This window comes from Amblyomma maculatum, unplaced genomic scaffold (assembly GCF_055883805.1).
Source record: "Amblyomma maculatum isolate TAMU_Amacu unplaced genomic scaffold, ASM5588380v1 scaffold_13, whole genome shotgun sequence".
Taxonomy (NCBI): domain Eukaryota; kingdom Metazoa; phylum Arthropoda; class Arachnida; order Ixodida; family Ixodidae; genus Amblyomma; species Amblyomma maculatum.
In genome coordinates this window covers 37,106,740-37,118,328 of record NW_028146738.1, presented here as the reverse complement: position 1 = coordinate 37,118,328, position 11,589 = coordinate 37,106,740, and the positions used below count along the sequence as shown (strand labels likewise).

At 48.6% G+C, this 11,589-nt stretch overlaps 1 pseudogene; it reads right to left on the bottom strand.

Annotated features, from left to right (window-relative positions):
• Positions 1-4,961: 4,961 nt before the first annotated feature.
• Positions 4,962-11,589, bottom strand: LOC146172580 (P2X purinoceptor 7-like; annotated as a pseudogene).

Sequence of the window (11,589 nt, the reverse complement as noted above, 5' to 3'; positions counted from 1 at the left end):
CATCTTCGGCTATGCTACTGAGTAAGGTGCCTGCGTTTTTGTTAGCCATTTCCATCTATTTATTTGTTGTTGTATCTCTTTGCTGTAAAATTGTTTCGGAGTGCCTAAACGATTAATGTTGCAAATGTTTCGCATAAAAATTCAAATTTAATCCCTCATTCCTGGAACCGTATAAGTCGTCTTCAAGGGTCATCTGTGGCGGGGCAGCTGTGGTGCGAGAAGAAATCCTTCCAGTCTTAATAAACTTGGTACACATGTTAAATTTACTAGGTCGCTCTTCGGGACCAAAACTGCCCTATGCATATTCCCTATTTGATCTCACTTTTATCCTATGATCTTGTTTTTTACTTTTTAGATCGGCATTCTGGAATACGGGCCCACGTACGAAAAAAGTGGCCAAAGCTGAGGCACTTTTTTGACGTGTGGCACATTGCGAAAGGTACGTGTTGACATAATCTATGAGGTCACTATCTCTGACTATATACACGGTGTTTCTTACAGGTCTTAGATAGAAACTGAAAGCTGTTAGCAGAAGCCAACACTGTGGCTCCATTAATGCGTGGATACAAGGTGTGGTCAACCACCTTTATTATGAGGCTGGAGCCGGAAATGGAGACGCGGACCTAATAATGACTATATGGCGCAGCGTACTCAATCACATCTGAAATTAGCCCTCTGGGCACGAGGGTACATTTACGCAATGTTTGCACGAACCTCTTGAGAACAGAGCACGGCTAGAGCGAGGTAAATATTTCATTATTTTTAACATTTCTGGTGCAATGTTTATTATGCAGTTAGTGCATGAAAGTATATAGGTTTCAGGTAACAAATATTTACTTCGTATCCACTCGTTGCAGACATAGGGCCAAAAAAAATCTAGACAGTTTTTTTTCACGAGTTTTGAATTTCATGTGAAATTGTCCAGGTGGGGAGTCAGATTCTTTAATTATAGTTTCTCATCAAGCTGCTTAGCTTTCTTATGTCGCTCTAAGCCTGTAGTCAGGTGGATGCAGATTAATAACTAGCCGGGGCTGAGCCACTGACCGTTCTTTTTTATTTAAGTTTTATTTTTTGTGCTGCTGCTGAGTTAGGGGTCGCGAACTTTGCAAGTCATGGAAGGCGGGGGATGAGAGACAGCGGCTGCCGGCGTGGGAAGCAATGCTACTCATTGATCATAATGGGAGAATGGCAAGGGTACAGTAATATATGAGCAGCGTGTGACGTTTGGTGCTTTGCGTTTCTCCTTTTTCTCGCTCAGTGAGAGAGCTCCCTGCTCAGTTTCAATCACACTGCTGAAGGTTTTCAATTTTACGTAGCGGGTTCCACAGTTTCGCGCCATCGCTGATCATGGCGGCTTACCAGCATGCTGTGCGCTGGTAGCACCTCCACGTGCCTGCATTTTGATCAGATCTCTTGCGAGGGTGACGCACTCGGCGTAGTTGGCGTAGTGCCAAGGTTTAGACTCTCTTCACGGCATTGTCGCGGGTGAGCAGCTAAGCGATGAAATTGCAATTCGTTTTTACTAAGTCTCAGAATCGATTGCTTCAGGACAATGAGAAACAAAAAATAGAGTACACATTGACAGGTTATTCAAAACGCGGTAATAAATGTAAAGCACGCGATCTCACGAGTAGTGAGGTGTGCCGGTATGCGCAAAAGATTAAGCGCCAGAACGACTGCACTTGGTAGTCAAGTCTGACCGTTCAAGCCATTTTATACAACTTACGCAATTGCAGTCTGAAGCTTATAACACTAGTAGCAACTCTTCCCATGTCAGTCCCGCAATAATGCAATGAGAGACTATTTTTTCAACAGCAACCAGGATTACAAGTAGAGGCTAGAGCCAAGGGATAAGGGCAAGATACAGAAGTTTTACTGTGAAGTGTTTTATTCGCTATACAGGCTCTCCAGCCTTCCCCAAGAATCGAGCCCTCTTGTAATGTCCACGCTTGCTGAGTTATCTGCGTCAGCTCTCCCCTAGAGCGCAAACGTTCTCCTTGGAGGCGTTCAACGGTTTGCTGATCTGGTTCGCACCAAAGTCCATAGCATATTCACCACGTGGCATGAAAACAATATATGCTTCTTTTTCTTTTTTTTCATTTAGGAAACTGCACTGATTCCACAACTTCCCTTTAGGACTCGGCTTGCAGCCCTGCACTTTAATGAGAACTCCTCGAGGAAGAAGGCTCGAACCCGAGCGGAAAAGAGCGTTGGAAAGCCCGTTCAAGCAAAACAAGGAAAGGCCACTTACTGCGCGAAAGATCCAAACAGGATCAACATATGGTAAGTAGAAACTTCTGTTTGTATGCATGCTGCTGAGGAGTGAAGTGGCTCGAATAAAATACCAGTTACAGGAGCATTAGGAAGCAGTATATGCCCGGATCCTGTCACAGTGTCCATTATAGTTTAAGAAGCACCACAGTCCACAGAATATGCATAGAAACCTTCATATTTATGTCTCAAAAACTATGACAGCCTTTAAATTCTTTCAGCCTGACAGAGCTGAGCTTTCCTGTACAAATGCTGCTCTCAATAAAGGCAGATTAATACTGTGCATATATGCCCTATTATCGGTAGTTGATTTTGCTAACAGCCCATCTAAAAAGAGCCCCTAGAATATTCTCATGCATACTTCAGTGAGGGTTCATGGCAGCAGTATATAAGGTCAACTCCCGTAAAAATGTTGCTATAGCAAATGGCTTCTTTTGTAAGAACGCAAGTGCTCATCTTCCTTCAACGCCATTCGTGGTTAAAGAAAGCAACACAAATGTTCTGTACAGCTATGAAAATGCTCAGCAATCTTGACAGCTTCTTTGGTTCCTTGACAGGCTACGTACGTCAGCTCCTGGGAGATGTCATTAGGCGATGCGGAAATTCATCACACAAGGAAAGCCTCCAACTCATCAGCCGAGAACCCCAGCGAGCCATGACGAATGATTTCCAGCGACCTTCAATGGAGAGCTTAATCCAAGAGCATAGATCAAGATTTACAGAGAACTGACCTCGCTACGTGAACAGCAGTGATTGCATGCAAAATGCATAAGATAGTCAAAGCTTAGCAGGCGAGTTTACACTGGTATATGCAGTGTTGGAAGAAATCAGGATTATAATGACAGTCGTAGTGAAGAGCAATCGGACGCTCCGCCAGCAGAGAAAAACAAAGTAAAGAAGGTATTAGAAGCATTGGAAGTGTTGAATTCAGTTGGAGAGGAGCAGATAAATGCAGATTTGTTGAAGGATGCTGGAGAGATCGTAGACGCGATGCCACCCTGTATACAACCTCGACGGAACCGTAATCAAAGAATGCTAGCATTATCTTACTCCATAAGCAAAAGTATGTGAAGGACTTGAAAAAATACAGACCGACTATCTGCCTGTACCAAGTATTCACGAAGGTAATCGCTAAAAGAATCAGGGCAACCTTCGACCTCAGTCAATCAAAGGCTCCCGCATGCTTTCGTAAAAGCTAGTCTACAACAAATCATATTCACGCTATCAAATGTGTTATAGAAAAATGGTCGAAACATAACCAACCCCTTCACGTAGCATTCATAGATCCCGAGAAAGCATTTGACTCCGTTAAAACCTGAGCAGTCATGCACTAATTTCGAAATCTAGGAGTAGTTGAACCTATGGGTAAATACTGGAAGATATCTGCACTGGCTGCACATTTACCATAGCCGCACATACAGAAAGTGGAAACTTGCTGTAAAGAAAGGTGTTATTATTATTTATCGTGTTATTATTTCTGTTATGTGTATTATTACATGTGTGTTTGTTATGTGTTTTATTATTTCTAAAGAGATTAAACAATAACCTTGGGTGCCGGAAAGCAGCGTGCAGCTGGTCTCGGCGCTGATGAATGCGCGGTCGACAGCCACCGTCGTTGAGCAGACAGCAAAGCTCTGAAACCGAAATTGGCCGTTATGTTTTTGCCTAGCGATATAGGGTCCTTTCTGTTGTCGTAACCCTTGTCGTAACGCGCGTTGCAATTTGCGGGGGTTACAATACAGCATGCAATGGGCTGGGTTTTGACGAGTGAGCATTCCTAGCCACGATGAGGGATTTCAGTAATCTGTTGTGTTCTTTCTGGTGAGCATGACTAGCAGGTGACATAAAAAATAACCTCGACTTGTCCGAATTCACACCGAAGACTTGCTTCCGTGAAAGCGAGTATGAAACTTCTTAGCCACGACGTGTATCATGCTACTTGATAGCTAGAGGGGAACATGATCTGTGCTGTCACGTGATATGAAGATGATAGAAAGGATGATTGCAATGAAAGCAGAATGAAGCGGTAGGAGCAAGACACTGATGGCTCTAGTGGCAGTGGTTCAGTAGGAGTTGCGTGAATAAAGTAGTGTTTACAATGACCGACAAAAGATACAGATCATAACCTGTAATTTCTCCACGATCACTTTTTCTACTTATGACACCTCTACTTGATGCCCCTTTTGATCATAATGACCAAAACGACATCATAGCGGAGTTAACGCCACAGGAGTTCGAAGAGATATGAAGGTAACAGAACGAGTTCCTTGAACGTTATTTAACCCATTATGAAATGTTCAAACAAACAAAAGAATGAGCGCTTTAGTTTTGCTTTTGTTCGAAATGGGTGGTAGACAGACTCGTTCTCATTAGATGTTATTTATGGTAAAGCCCTATTTCGGAATTGTAGAGTGTCCAAGCCTATCAGCGTCTCTGTGTGGCTTGTCCTCGAGATAAACTGCAGTGAGAAATGTGGAAAAGACTATTTTCTGCTGTTTTCCAGACGTGTACACTCGATCTTCTGATAACTTGCCGAAATACTGGCTCTACCATGGTCTAATGAATGAAAGCAGAAGACGTATTCAGTTGCTTAATATTTTATTTGTATTGGCGCGGAACTAAAGCATCTTAAAAATGCTTGAACATGAAGCATCAAAGAGAAAAAAATTACGTCCATCATTTCCGGCTTCTCAGTCGTCCAACGAAGCGTGCTGAAAGCCGGCGTATGTTGCCGATGGAAACTGCTTCCGAATACGTTCCCCAACACAAGTAGGCAACAGAACTCTGTTACCCCGCCCGATGCGTTACCAGATCCATCTGGTGAAGAGATGGTAAGCGACGTACCGGTACTTCCTGTGAACAGCAACACCAGAATTAGTAAGACACATGACAGTAAGACAATCCCTCTAGATGGAGTGAATTTGTGATAAGAGCACTAGCATATTTGATCAGGCGCAGCAATGCAGCTACAAACAAAAGATATATAGATCTCCCTAGAAATATAAAAATATTTTAGCTAAGCTCTCTCACATTTATTATATATATATATATATATATATATATATATATATATATATATATATATATATATATTGCCGCAATATCATCGTACTGGCGCCGCCATGTGGCGAGCTCGGGAGACTGGCACGCGCTCGTCTTCTTCGCTCTCGGTGCTCGCCCGCCAGTCGGTTCCGTGCCTGATCTTGCCGGTGCTTTTACTTAATCCTAAGTAAACCTGCTGAACCAGTTTCACTGGCTTCTGTGACATTTTTGGTGGAGCTTCTGGGTAGATCCCATGTACGAAGAGCCTCTGGCTGCCCCCTGCGCCCATCTACACACCGTGGACACGACACCTGTGCACAAGGCGAGCCGTCGCTTGAGAGGCTTAGCACCCGAGTGTGGTCCTCTTGTTTCCCCACCGCGAACCACGATGACTACAGCGGCAATTCAGACCACCACTCAGTTTCCCGTGAGTGCCCAGCAGCTGATCTGCCATACCCCACGTATGCCCACGCCGTTTCATGGCGACAAGTTCGAAGACGTTGAGGACTGGCTGACCAGCTACGACCGGGTCGCTGTGTTTAATGCGTGGGACGAGGAGCGAAAATTGCAGAATGTTTATTTCGCACTAGAAGACGCCGCCAAGATGTGGTTCGAAAACCATGAGGCTACCATTTCCACCTGGCAGGATTTCCGGCGGCAGCTGCTCGCAACATTCGGCAACGATGCAAGAAAAGAGATGGCCGAACTCGCTCTACAGTCCAGAGCACAGCGGCCTAATGAAAGCGTCGCCATGTTTGTGGAAGAAATGACTCGGCTTTTCAACCGGGCGGACCCGTCCATGTCGGAGGTAAAGAAGGTGCGCTACCTTATGCAAGGCGTCAAGGAGCAGCTGTTCGTTGGCCTTGTACGTGATCCTCCACGTACTGTTGCTGACTTTTCGAGAGAAGCAACAAGCATCGAGCGTGCCTTGAATCAGAGATTTGTACATTTCGATCGCTCTGCGAACATTGCTGCTGTAGACTTCCGCTTGCCAATGGCCGGAAACGACAGGGAAGCCCTTCGCGAGCTTATTCGAAGCATCGTGCGCGAAGAGCTGCAAAATCTGCCCTCGCTCGAACAACATCCACGTGTTGGGGGCATCTCGGATATTGTGCGCGAAGAGCTCCGCCAAGCAGTGCCATCAGTGCCATCAGTACCATCACACCAGCCGCCTGCGCCACAGATCATGACGTACAGCGACGTGTTGCGTACACCTGCGCCTGAACAATTGGCACCCAGCAACCCTGCTCCTCCCGCACGTCCTCCACCGCAATATCCAGTTTCGACTGGTGTGCCTGAACCTCGACCACCCGTTCGTAAAGCACACGCGTGGCGCACGCCAAACAATCTGCCTTTGTGCTTCCACTGCGGCGAAGCCGGTCACGTTCTGCGCCACTGCCCGTACCGTCGGATGGGCTTGCGCGGATTTTCCCCGGATGCCCCTCGGCCGCGGTATGGCGAACGACCTCGGGATATCGACCTCCGCTCACCGATTCGATCACACAGACCGACCTCCGATCCTTCGCTCCGACCAACAGTCCGACCACTTTTCGACGATCGCCGAAGTTTTCCTCCGACGCCCCCAATCGACGCACCGCACGACCAACGAGTCCGACGACCTCCCGACGATCACAGAAGCTTACCTTCGACGCCGTAATTCGACGCAACGAACGACCCGTCAGCCCGACGATCCCTGATACGCCGCACTTTGTCGACGGTGAGCTACATTCCGCCGAAATACCGATCGTCGTTGATAACCACAACACGACTGCCCTTGTAGATACCGGCGCTGATTTTTGCGTTATGAGTCATGGCCTTGCTACCATTCTGCGAAAAGTCCTGACTACCTGGCACGGAGCCCCGATAAAGACAGCCGGAGGGCACGTGGTAACGCCGCTCGGAGTGTGCACCGCTCGCGTCGAGATTCACCACGTAACTTTCTCGTGCTGCTTTGTTGTGCTAGCAGAGTGCTCCAAGGACCTGATTCTCGGCCTTGATTTTCTTAGAGAAAACGAAGCAATCATCGACCTCCGTGACTTCATGGTGACGTTTTCCACTCACCGCGCAATTTCCGACGAGTACAGACAGCACAACGACGACTACACAGACAGGCCAGTTTTCCGAGTGTGCGACGACCATGTCACTCTACCTCCACGCACCAGCTTGTTTGTTACAGTGCAGTGCGACAACCCTCCCGCCTTGCAAGGCCTCGCGGAAACGAACGTGAATTTATTGTTGAGCCTACAAGTCTGCGTCGCTCGGGGGATCTTTGCCTTGAGAAATAAACGAACTGAACTGCTTTTAACGAACTTTAGTGCCGAATACCGCCATTTACCGCAAGGTACAGCTATCGCTTATTTTGACGAAGTCAGTGCGCCATCCGCCCATTTCGCCCTTTCGCTGGCCAACGAGAACCCTCCCGAGAGCACTGGGCATACTGTTCAAACTGACGTGAACCCAGCTTTGTCTCTTACCCAGAAACGCCGCCTTCAAGCAATTCTGGACACTTACCGCGACTGCTTTGCCGTCACTTCCAAAGTGAAGCAGACGTCAGTAACCAAACATCGAATTATAGTTGATCCCACCGAGCGCCCTGTCCGCCAACACCCCTACCGAGTATCGCCGAAAGAACGAGAGGCTATTCGGGCGCAAGTTGATGAAATGCTCCGCGATGATGTCATCCAGCCGTCCACAAGTCCATGGGTATCACCAGTTGTGCTGGTCGCTAAAAAGGACGGAGCACTCAGATTCTGCGTCGACTATAGGAGGCTTAACAAAATTACGAAAAAGGACGTCTACCCATTGCCTCGAATCGATGACTCGTTCGACCGACTTCGCCACGCCCGATACTTTTCATCGCTCGATCTACGCAGCGGGTACTGGCAGATCGAAGTCGATGAACATGATCGAGAGAAAACCGCATTCATTACTCCTGACGGACTGTACGAATTTAAGGTGCTTCCATTCGGTTTGTGTTCCGCTCCCGCAACCTTTCAAAGAATGATGGACACTGTCCTAGCCGGCCTGAAATGGCAGACGTGCCTCGTCTACCTTGACGACGTTGTCATTTTCTCTGCGACTTACGAAGAGCACCTCAAACGATTGACGGCCGTGCTAAATGCCATCCGCGGGGCCGGACTCTCACTAAAACCAGAAAAATGCCACTTTGCATTCCAACAGCTCAAGTTCCTGGGTCACGTCGTGAGTGCTGAGGGAATTAGCCCTGATCCAGAGAAGACGGCTGCCGTAGCTGCTTTCCCGACCCCCACTGATAAAAGTTCCGTGCGTCGGTTTTTGGGCCTCTGTGCATATTACAGGAGATTTGTGCACGACTTCTCCCGCATAGCGGAACCATTGACTCGTCTAACAAAGGACGACCAGCCTTTCATCTATGCCGACGAGCAGCAAAGGGCCTTCGAGGATCTTCGCAAGCGCCTTCAAATAACGCCCGTACTTGGGCACTTCGACGAGGAGGCCGACACAGAATTACACACCGATGCCAGTAACGTTGGCCTCGGTGCAGTTCTCGTTCAGTGGCAAGAAGGCGTTGAGCGGGTGATTGCTTACGCCAGCCGCATCCTGTCTCGTTCAGAAGCGAATTATTATACTACCGAAAAGGAGTGCCTTGCAGTTGTGTGGGCGGTAACAAAATTTCGGCCGTATTTGTATGGTCGGCCGTTTAGAGTGGTCAGCGACCACCACTCACTCTGTTGGTTAGCGAACCTTAAAGATCCTTCAGGCAGGTTAGCCCGCTGGAGTCTCCGCTTACAGGAGTTCGACGTCACTATTGTGTACAAGTCCGGCAAGAAACACAGTGACGCTGACTGCCTATCCCGAAACCCTATCCCGTGCTCTTCAAGTGAAACAGATGACTCCGTCTTTCTCGGCGCTCTCTCGACGCCAGATCTCGCTCAACAGCAGCGAGACGACACCGAACTGCGGCCCCTCATTGATTACCTCGAAGGAACCGCCTCATCGCCTCCTCGCCTTTTCACGCGTGGCCTGTCGTCATTCTGCTTGCGTGACGGCGTCCTCTACAAGAAAAACTACGCTTCCACAGACATTCGGTATCTGCTGGTTGTCCCAACGCCGCTCCGTACCGACGTTTTGCAGGCATGCCACGACGAGCTTTCTGCCGGACATCTCGGTTTTTCGCGCACCTTAGCACGAGTACGACAAAATTACTACTGGCCCAAGCTTGCCGCTATGGTTCAGCGCTACGTTAGGACGTGCCGTGATTGCCAACGTCGGAAGATACCACCTGTCAAGCCGGCCGGCATGCTACAGCCTATTGTTCCTCCGCGAGTACCTTTCCACCAAGTCGGTATGGACTTGCTCGGGCCATTTCCTACGTCATCATTGGGCAACAGGTACATTATAGTCGCCACAGATTATCTAACCCGCTATTGTGAGACGAAAGCTCTTCCCAGCGGCACGTCTACTGATATTGCGAACTTTTTTATCTTAAATCTGGTCCTTCGTCACGGTGCCCCTGCGATCGTTTTAACTGACAGAGGCACGGCATTTACTTCAGCTCTAACCCAGGAAGTGATGCGGCTCAGTGGCACTTGTCATCGCAGAACAACAGCTTACCACCCTCAGACGAATGGCCTTACTGAGCGACTCAATAAGACCATCGCCGATATGCTTTCTATGTACGTCAACGAAGATCATAAGAACTGGGACCAAATACTACCGTATGCAACATTTGCTTATAACACCGCCGTCCAGGAAACGACCCGCTTTACACCGTTTCGTTTGGTGTACGGTCGCGAGGCTTTTACCATGCTGGATGTAATGCTACTGCCAGATGTTGCCCAACCATCGATTGCCGGTGCCGACCAATTCGTCCAGCATGCCGAGGCCGCTCGCCAGCTGGCTAGACTGAGAGTCCGGACACAGCAAGGTAAAGATGCTCGACGGTATAACCTTCGTCACAGGGAGGTAATTTACAACCCTGGCGATCAGGTTTGGGTGTGGACACCTGTTCGCCAGCGGGGTCGCTCCGAGAAGCTTCTGCGCCGCTACTTCGGCCCGTACGAAGTACAACGCAAACTCAGCGACGTCACCTACGAAGTGACCCCGCAAGGAACTGTTCGCTCATCCCGACGGCAAGCACAATCGGAAGTCGTACATGTCGCCAGGATGAAGCCCTTCTACTCCCGCTAGGTCAAGCTACATGTATTTTTTTTCTTTGCTTCCTTTAACTATTTGATGTGAACACGCATCCTCGCCGACTACGGTTATCCTCGACCTCGCCACTCGGCATCGGGACGATGCCTTTTCCACCGGGAGGGGCAATGCCGCAATATCATCGTACTGGCGCCGCCATGTGGCGAGCTCGGGAGACTGGCACGCGCTCGCCTTCTTCGCTCTCGGTGCTCGCCCGCCAGTCGGTTCCGTGCCTGATCTTGCCGGTGCTTTTATTTAATCCTAAGTAAACCTGCTGAACCAGTTTCACTGGCTTCTGTGACAATATATATATATAAGCTTTCTTCGAGTCCGCGTTCCACATCCGGGACTAGCGCCATTCCTGGGCAGTCACTCTACCGACTGAGATAACCAGAAAGATTAGCATATGAGGTGACAGGGCATGGGCGACCCCGATATGGATCAATTTTCTTCAACTGAGATGGTGAGAAAGCTGTATTCGTAGCCTTATGAATGCGCTTAGGGCATAAAGAGCAATACTCTCTTATTATGAATAATGGTACTAGAGGCGCTTTACCTGTGTAGTTCTCTTTCCATTCGGACACCATACTGTTGCAGCACGTAGCACGCCGCCTAGAGAACTCCGAGGTTCAAGCAAATGCTCGGAAAATCTGCGTGCAAAGTGATGCAGTCGTCATTGCCTTTGGCAATAACTTGCGGTATCTCTCTGCAGCATACATTTTCCTCAGCGTTGGTGCTCGCCACGCACAATCCGCACAAGCACATGCACACCCAGAGATCGCACGTAACGCACTTAGCCGTCATCACAGTGAAGAGACGACGCAAGAAGCAACTTTTGCTGGCATGACTGCAGTGCAAAGAAACGACATCAGTGCATCGAGCGTGCAGCGCGCAAATTCCAGCGTTGTCGACGGAAAAACAGGTACAATGAGCACGTTAATAAGAACATATTACGCACCACTCATTGACGGCGCCACGATCAGGTGAACACGAAGCGCCCGGAGCGTCGTCTCTTGGTTCTGACTCGCTGCGCATAGGCGTGTCGCCGTATGGGTCCATTTCTTGAGCCAGTCTTTACAAACGGGCACGCACAGTCCGATCCAT